Source organism: Balaenoptera borealis (assembly GCF_965194805.1).
Source record: "Balaenoptera borealis genome assembly, chromosome: 3".
Taxonomy (NCBI): domain Eukaryota; kingdom Metazoa; phylum Chordata; class Mammalia; order Artiodactyla; family Balaenopteridae; genus Balaenoptera; species Balaenoptera borealis.
The window spans coordinates 1,870,519-1,877,512 of record NC_138866.1 but is presented as its reverse complement, the minus strand read 5'-3'; the positions used below and the strand labels follow the sequence as shown (position 1 = coordinate 1,877,512).

Below are 6,994 nucleotides of genomic sequence, written 5' to 3'. Positions count from 1 at the left end.
ACCCATTGTGTGACTGAACAGTACTCTGAGGTATCAACTTTGATCTTTCTGAGGTCTTAGTAAAAGCTTTTACAGTCACACCGTTGGCTTCATTTTTAGACCAATTCTTCTGGATTTGAAATCCACTTGGAAGTCATTTCTTAATTTTAGCCCCTTTTGCCATTTGGAGAAACTGGTAATTCTCAAAACCATCAAGTACTTGTTCCTTTTTGTTTACCAGTTCTCTCAATTTCTTTCTTTCTTATTTCTTTCTTCTCACATTTTACAATAAGCAGCAAGAAGAAACCAGACAGCAACTTCTGCACTTTGCTTGGAAATCTACCATCTAGATCATGAATTTCAATGGGCACCTTTTGGGAAATTCCATGGTGGTTGAGTGGTTAGGACTCAGCACTTTCACTGCTAGAGCCCGGTCAGGGAACTAAGATCCTGCAAGCCACGTGGCGCAGCCAGAAAACAAACAAACAAACAAACAAGGGACTTCCCTGGTGGCGCAGTGGTTAAGAATCCACCTGCCAATGCAGGGGACATGGGTTCGAGCCCTGGTCCAGGAAGATCCCACATGCCGTGGAGCAACTAAAGCCCATGCGCCACAACTACTGAGCCTGCGCTCTAGAGCCCACAACTACTGAGCCATGTGCCACAGCTACTGAGCCACAACTACTGAACCCATGTGCCACAGCTACTGAAGCCTGTGTCCCTAGAGCCCATGCTCCACAACAAGAGAAGCCACCACAATGAGAAGCCCGCTCGCCGCAACTAGAGAAAGCCTGCGTGCAGCAACAAAGACCCAACGCAGCCAAAGATTAAAAAATAAATAAATAATAAATAAAGCCCTATTAAAAAAAACAAAAACAAAAAACAATGGGCACCTTTTGGGCTCTCCATTTAACTACAGATTTGACACACAGCTGCTAAGCTTTGTGCCATTACATAACAGGAACCCCTGTTCTTCGCCTCCTTTTGAACCCTCGCTGACAGCCTCATCAAAGTCCAGCTTTCCACTGATGGTCTGTCCATGGTTATTTAGCATTTATCTAATGCTCCTCAGAATCCTTCTGGCCTCTGCCCGCCTGGTTCCAAAGCCAGTCCTGCACTTTTAGGTATTTGTGTGTCAGCACCCCATTTCCAGATACCAAAAAGCTATATTAGTTCTCTATTGCTGCATAACAAATTACCTTAAAACGCAGTGGTGTACAACAATGAACATTCATCATCTCAGTTTCTGTGGCTCAGCTGCGCCCTCGGCTCAAGGTCTCCCGCAGGCCGCAGCAAAGGGTCAGCTGGGTGGCCGTCATCTCAAGGCTCAAATGGGAAAACATCCCCCTCCCGAGCTCCCTCGTGAGGCTGTCAGTGGGTGTCACATCCTCTCTGGCTGCCGGCTGCAGACATCAGTTCCTTGCTACAAGGCGCTCTCCACTGAGCTAGTCACAACGGGCCAGCTTGCTTTTCCCCGAATGAGGGCTCTGAGAAAGAGACAGAGTGGGTGAGCAAGATAGAAATCAGTGTTTCTGGAACATGATCTTTTTTTTTTTAGAGTTTTTTAAAAGTTTTACTTTACCTATCATATTTAATATTTCCAAGACTAAAACATATAGAACGCTTCACAAATTTGCCTGTCATCCTTGCGCAGGGGTGGAACATAATCTTGGAAGTGACACCCCATCACTCTTGTTATGTTATATTCCTTAGAAGAGAGTCACTAGGTCCTGCCCAGACTCGAGGGGAGGGAACCACACAAAGGCATGAGTACCAGGAGGTGGGGATCACTGGGGGCATCTCAGAGGCCAAGAACCAAGAAGAAAAGGACGGATCACACAATTTTAAAAGCGGGCAAAAAGAGCGGGCATTTTACAGAAGAGGAACTCAAATGTCATTTAAAAACCTCCAAAAGAACTCTCAGTGTCACCAGTTCTCTGGTGGTCCAGTGGTTAGGACTCGGCAGTTTCACTGCCATGGCCTGGGTTCGTTCCCTGGTCAGGGAACTGAGATCCCGCAAGGCACGTGGCAAGGCCAAAAAAAAAAATTCTCAGCATTACCAGCAATCTGAATAATACAAACTGAACCATAACACACTGGCAAGAAAAAGATCTGTCCGTGCCCTGAGTTGCAGGGCATTTGGAGAATCAGAAGCACTCACCCTGCTTGTGGGTAAGTGAATGTTCCACACTCTTTGGAAACCAGTTTCACATTCCCCAGTGCTAAACAAAGGGCTTGTGATTTGAACACCGCTTTCGAGCTATCAGGTTGGCTGCCACAGTTTCATGGGTCCCTCCACCTGGGCACAGTGCTTCCGGGTAACATGGTACCCTGACAACTGTTCATATCGGCCACTTGCAAATTCACCGTAGAGTTATTTAGGCCTCAGTTGAGGCCAGAGGGACTGCAGGAAACTTGTAAATAACATGCATAAGTTAGAAATTAGAAATGCAGGAAGAGAAAGAAAATTAGTATCTGGGTCTTTAATTTTATGTGTGTGTGTGTGTGTGTGTGAGCATATTACACCCAGAAAGCTGCTTCATACATATTCTTGAGGTCACAGGAGCTGATCACGTGAGGCTGATCATTCCTGCGTTGACCAGTCAGTCAGGAACACCCCTGGGCTCTAAGCCGACACTTGGATCTGAGTGGTAGTCTGAGATGGTTCTAGTAATTTAAAGGAAGAAATGGCTATTTGTGTATTTTTTCCTGGATCAGGCCTGACATGCAGAGGGCCTGGGATCCAGGGACACAGAACCTCCCCGGAGGCCTCAGCATAGGCAGGTAGAGTCAGAAAGGCAGGGCAGGCAGGGCGAGGGGAGCCGCCAGCTGGCAGTCCTGGGGGCCCAGCTCTCAGGGCTGGGAAGGGGCTGCTGTTCACCCGCCCACCCCAGCCCCCCCCCCTGCTTTCTCTGCACCGCCCACACCCAGTCAGGGAACAGTCTTGGCTCTATAACCTCTGCTTCTGCAGGAGGAGGGGGCAGCTTTGGACAAAGCTGAGGCCAGGAGATGCTTCCTGCCTGCCCACCACCCCACCGCCCCCTCCCCTCCTCCCTGTGTTTGAACTGTCCCCTTGGAGAAATGATGGTTCCGGAAAAGGGTGTGAGGTAATACTGCCAGGAGGAGTGACCCCAGGAGACAGAGGGTCAGAGAGTAGTGACTTAGCTGGGTTTCAAGGCTTCAAAAGTAAGCACCCCAACTGCCCCGGCCCCCAACATCCAGGGGAAAGAGAAAGGGATAAAAGACAGGGGAGGTCCCAGCCTAGCCCTCTCCTGTGGGGCGGACTGGCTCTCAGGCACTGTTAGGTTCTAAAATATATTTTTTGTGTTAAAATCCATTCTTCTAGTCAAACATCATATACAATATAAATAAAACTCCCAGAGCCTTGTACAACCATCACTTTATAGATAACTTTCCTTTAATAAAATTATTTCAGATCACAGGCACGGAGCTTTCTTGTTTATTATTTTTAGAAGTTTGCTCAAATGGCTAAGTTAGGTTCCTAAATTTGAAAATTTTGTTGCAACAGCTGAGGTAAAATTGTTAACTTGTGCAAATAAACACAAGCAACTCATATCAAAGACCAGTTTTTAATATTATAAAACAATAATATTTTTAAACCAGTACAAGAAAAGTCTCTTCTATCGTTACGTGAAAACTATGCAAAAAGATTCTTCACGTTTTGCTTCTACTTCAGTACCCCTGTCACTGTTAAACTAGGCAGGTATTCAGACAACATATCCGACTCTGGCAAGTGACAAGGAAAAAAACACTAGCTGCAGAAAGCACCTCTGCCAAAACACAAACAGATGTGGTGCCATTTTCACCCTAGCAACTAACTTGTCCGGAAAAATAACTGAAAAGCAAAGATATGGTGTATGGAAACTTTAGGAATTGTAGCTTTAGGTTCTAGAAAGACAAATATTAAAAACTATCAACTTCTAGAGTCATTTTATTTTCACTTAATTTACAGATGCAGAAATCGACTAGATGTCAATTACAAAACTGAAGGCAGAGCTGAACTATCTCTGCCTGAGTACACAGTTGATTTTTCCCCTCCCAGGGTATACAATATCCCTTTCAAACCAATGCTATGTATGTCATAACTATATTTAGAAATACGCAGAGAGGAAAATATTACTACTGCAATTCAAGGCTGTATTGAGAGGGGAACACATGAAAGCCTCATGGATTGAAAAGCTTCGATTTAGGTCATGTTCCTCAATCAATGTCAAATGTCAGATGACATTTGAAGGTGTTAATTATGACCAAAAAAAAAAAAGAATCCTGCAACAAATCCCACTCGAAGAAAAGGGTAATACTCTCTCCATACAAGAAAAAAAAAATCGATTTTTAATTTCTTCTTCCAGTACTGTCAGAGGTAAACAAAGTTTTCGACAAAATATTTAAGAAGCTCTGGACAGTCTGAAGCACCGATCTGAGTCAATATATAGAAGCAACCACTTGTTTACAGCTGGATAACTTTCTTCGAAAAGGCAGAGGAGTAAAGTGAGCTTCAGAAATCAAGAAAAGCGATGAATACAGGAATCATGAACCGTTTGCACATCAGCCGATGAACCTTTCCGATGGCCACGTCTCCTGCGCGTTGGTGGGGATGGCCGGAACCTCTTCCTCGGGCGGGGCCAGGGCCTCCATCTCGCGCACCACCTGCGTGAACACCTGGTCCACCATGAGTTTGCTCTTGGCCGTGACCTCCAGGAACGGGCACCGCCACTCGCGGGCCAGCGCGCGGCCCCGCGCCGTCAGCACCTGGCGCTGGGCGTCCAGGTCGGCCTTGGTGCCCACGAGCACCAGCGGCACGGCCTTGGGCCCCCGCAGCCGGCCCATGCGCTCCCGCAGCGGCCGCACCGCCTCGAACGAGGCCTCGCTGCACACGCTGTAGAGCACCACGAAGCCGTCGCTGTTCTTGATGTACAGGTCCTTGAGGGTGACCAGGTGCTCGGCACCCACCGTGTCCACGATCTCCAGCAGGGCGGGCGCCGCGTTCACCTCGATCACCTTGCTGAAGAGCTCCTCCACCGACGGCTCACACTGCTCGGGGAAGCTGCCGCAGGCGAACTGCGTGGCGAGCGCCGTCTTGCCCACGGCCACGCTGCCGAGCAGCACCACCCGGTAGCCCTTGGCGGGTCGCGGCCCCAGGCCCGCCATGGCCCAGGCGCGGCCGGCGGGACGCGCAGCCGGAGGAATGGCGCGCGGAGGCGGGGGCCCGGCCGCCGGGGCCGCGGGGGGCGTGGGGGCAGGGGCGGGGAGGGAGAAGCAGTGGGGAGAGGGGCGGGGACGAGAGCGGAGGGGTGGGGACCCCGGGGGGCCTGGCGCGCTGGCTCCGGCGTCGGGGCCGGGGTGGGCGTCCTCCGTCGCGCCCAGACCTGCCCTCGCCCGGCCCCGATCTGCTCCCTGCGGCTCAGAGGTCACCCGCCCCGCCTTCTGGACGGGGCCCCGCGCCCCCCTCTCCGGCCCCTGGTTCCAGCGCCCGGCGCAGCGTCTGCCCCGCCCCCGGCCCGGGCGGTCTGGCGCCGGCCTCCCACCCACCAGCTCCACGTCCCGGCCTCCCTCTCCCGTCGGTCCCGAGCTGCCAGGCCGCTCTCCGCCTTTCCCCAGTACCCCGTCGGCCTGCCGGCTGGGGCCCCTCCCTCACTCCCTGCTCCCTGCCACCGGTTCCTAGGAGAGCCCGCTCCGCCCGCGGGACCAGAAGGTAACCTGATCCCTTCCACGTCAGCCGGGAAATACCAGCATTTCTCCACCATTTCAGATCCAGTCTCGTGGCCGGAAGCCAGACTGGCCTCGCTCAAGGTCAGGCCTGGTGGGGCTGCGCCGCCGGGGCCCCTCTCCTGGCCGGGAGGACCCCACGGAAGGGGGAACCGGTGAGGGAGCTTCAACCGAGGGTCCCGAGTTACTCGCTCCTGGCACCCATTCTGTGCCCCTCGTGCCCCTGCCTTCACTCTGGCCCCCGCCAGCGCCCTCTTGTCACTGAGCAGAGCACAGGGGAACTTGATAAAATGTACATCACATTTCACTCCCCCACTTAAACCCTCCCTGGCTTTCTATTGGGCCCTCCTGATCTAAGAGTAGAGTGACCGCATAACTCCAACCCAACCCGGACAATGAAAGCATGAACCCATTCACCCAGCGGCAGGCAAAAACCGAAAAGCCCCGGGAAACGGGTCTTATCACCCTACTTATACAGGGGCTCCGCCAGGTCTGACTCCCGTGCCCCAGTCTCTCTCAAGCTTCTATTCTCCAGCTACACAACCTTCTTGCTATTCCTTGATGTCGGAGCAGAAAGGCTGTGTAGGGACAGAGGGGGCTGGACAGAAATTCTGGGATTGTCCACCTGAGTAAACTCCGCCCACTGTCTGTTTCAGGCACTAACAGGTGCCTTAGGACTTCAGGGGGCCTGCAGGCCTGGGTTGGAAGTGGAGATGAGATATCCGCACTGTCCCTGTCTCTAGGCTTGGGGTACCACTGAATCTCCCTCATTCCGGTGCAGCCCTGAGGGAGCAGGGCCGCAAAACTGACCGAGCTGGAATTTCCTGGCCCCCTGGCAGCACAGACTCAGAGATAAAGGTTAAGTGACAATAGGACATCCTGCACCTCGGTGTCTGCGGTCAGCTACAGAACGTGCTTTTCTATAAACAGTGCATGGAACATCCTTAATGTATAATGTTAATTATATACTTATTACGACAGACAAGTTGATTTCTAAATTGAGAAATCTTACAAGACTTATTCTCTGACTGCAAAGTAACAAAACTAAGAATCGATTTTTAGAAAAGGATAAACTGCAAACATTCTCTGGAGAAATGCAAGTTCCATATAGGTTTCAACAACTCCCTATGGATAACTTTTGAGAGAACATAGGGGACTCACTGTCCAAAAAAAAGTCACAAAATGCACAAGGAAAAAAGAAGTCACTCTGAGTGAGAGCCATTGGAAACACCAGACAACAAAATCACATCCAGAAGATGGCAGATATTAGTGTTATCAGACACACAAA

General features: G+C 50.9%; 1 pseudogene across 1 annotated transcript; it reads right to left on the bottom strand.

Annotated features, from left to right (window-relative positions):
* Window positions 1-3,550: 3,550 nt before the first annotated feature.
* On the bottom strand, window positions 3,551-6,356 carry LOC309627052 (ras-related protein Rap-2a pseudogene; annotated as a pseudogene). The gene has a single exon. The product of its transcript is annotated as a ras-related protein Rap-2a pseudogene (transcript).
* Window positions 6,357-6,994: the final 638 nt, after the last annotated feature.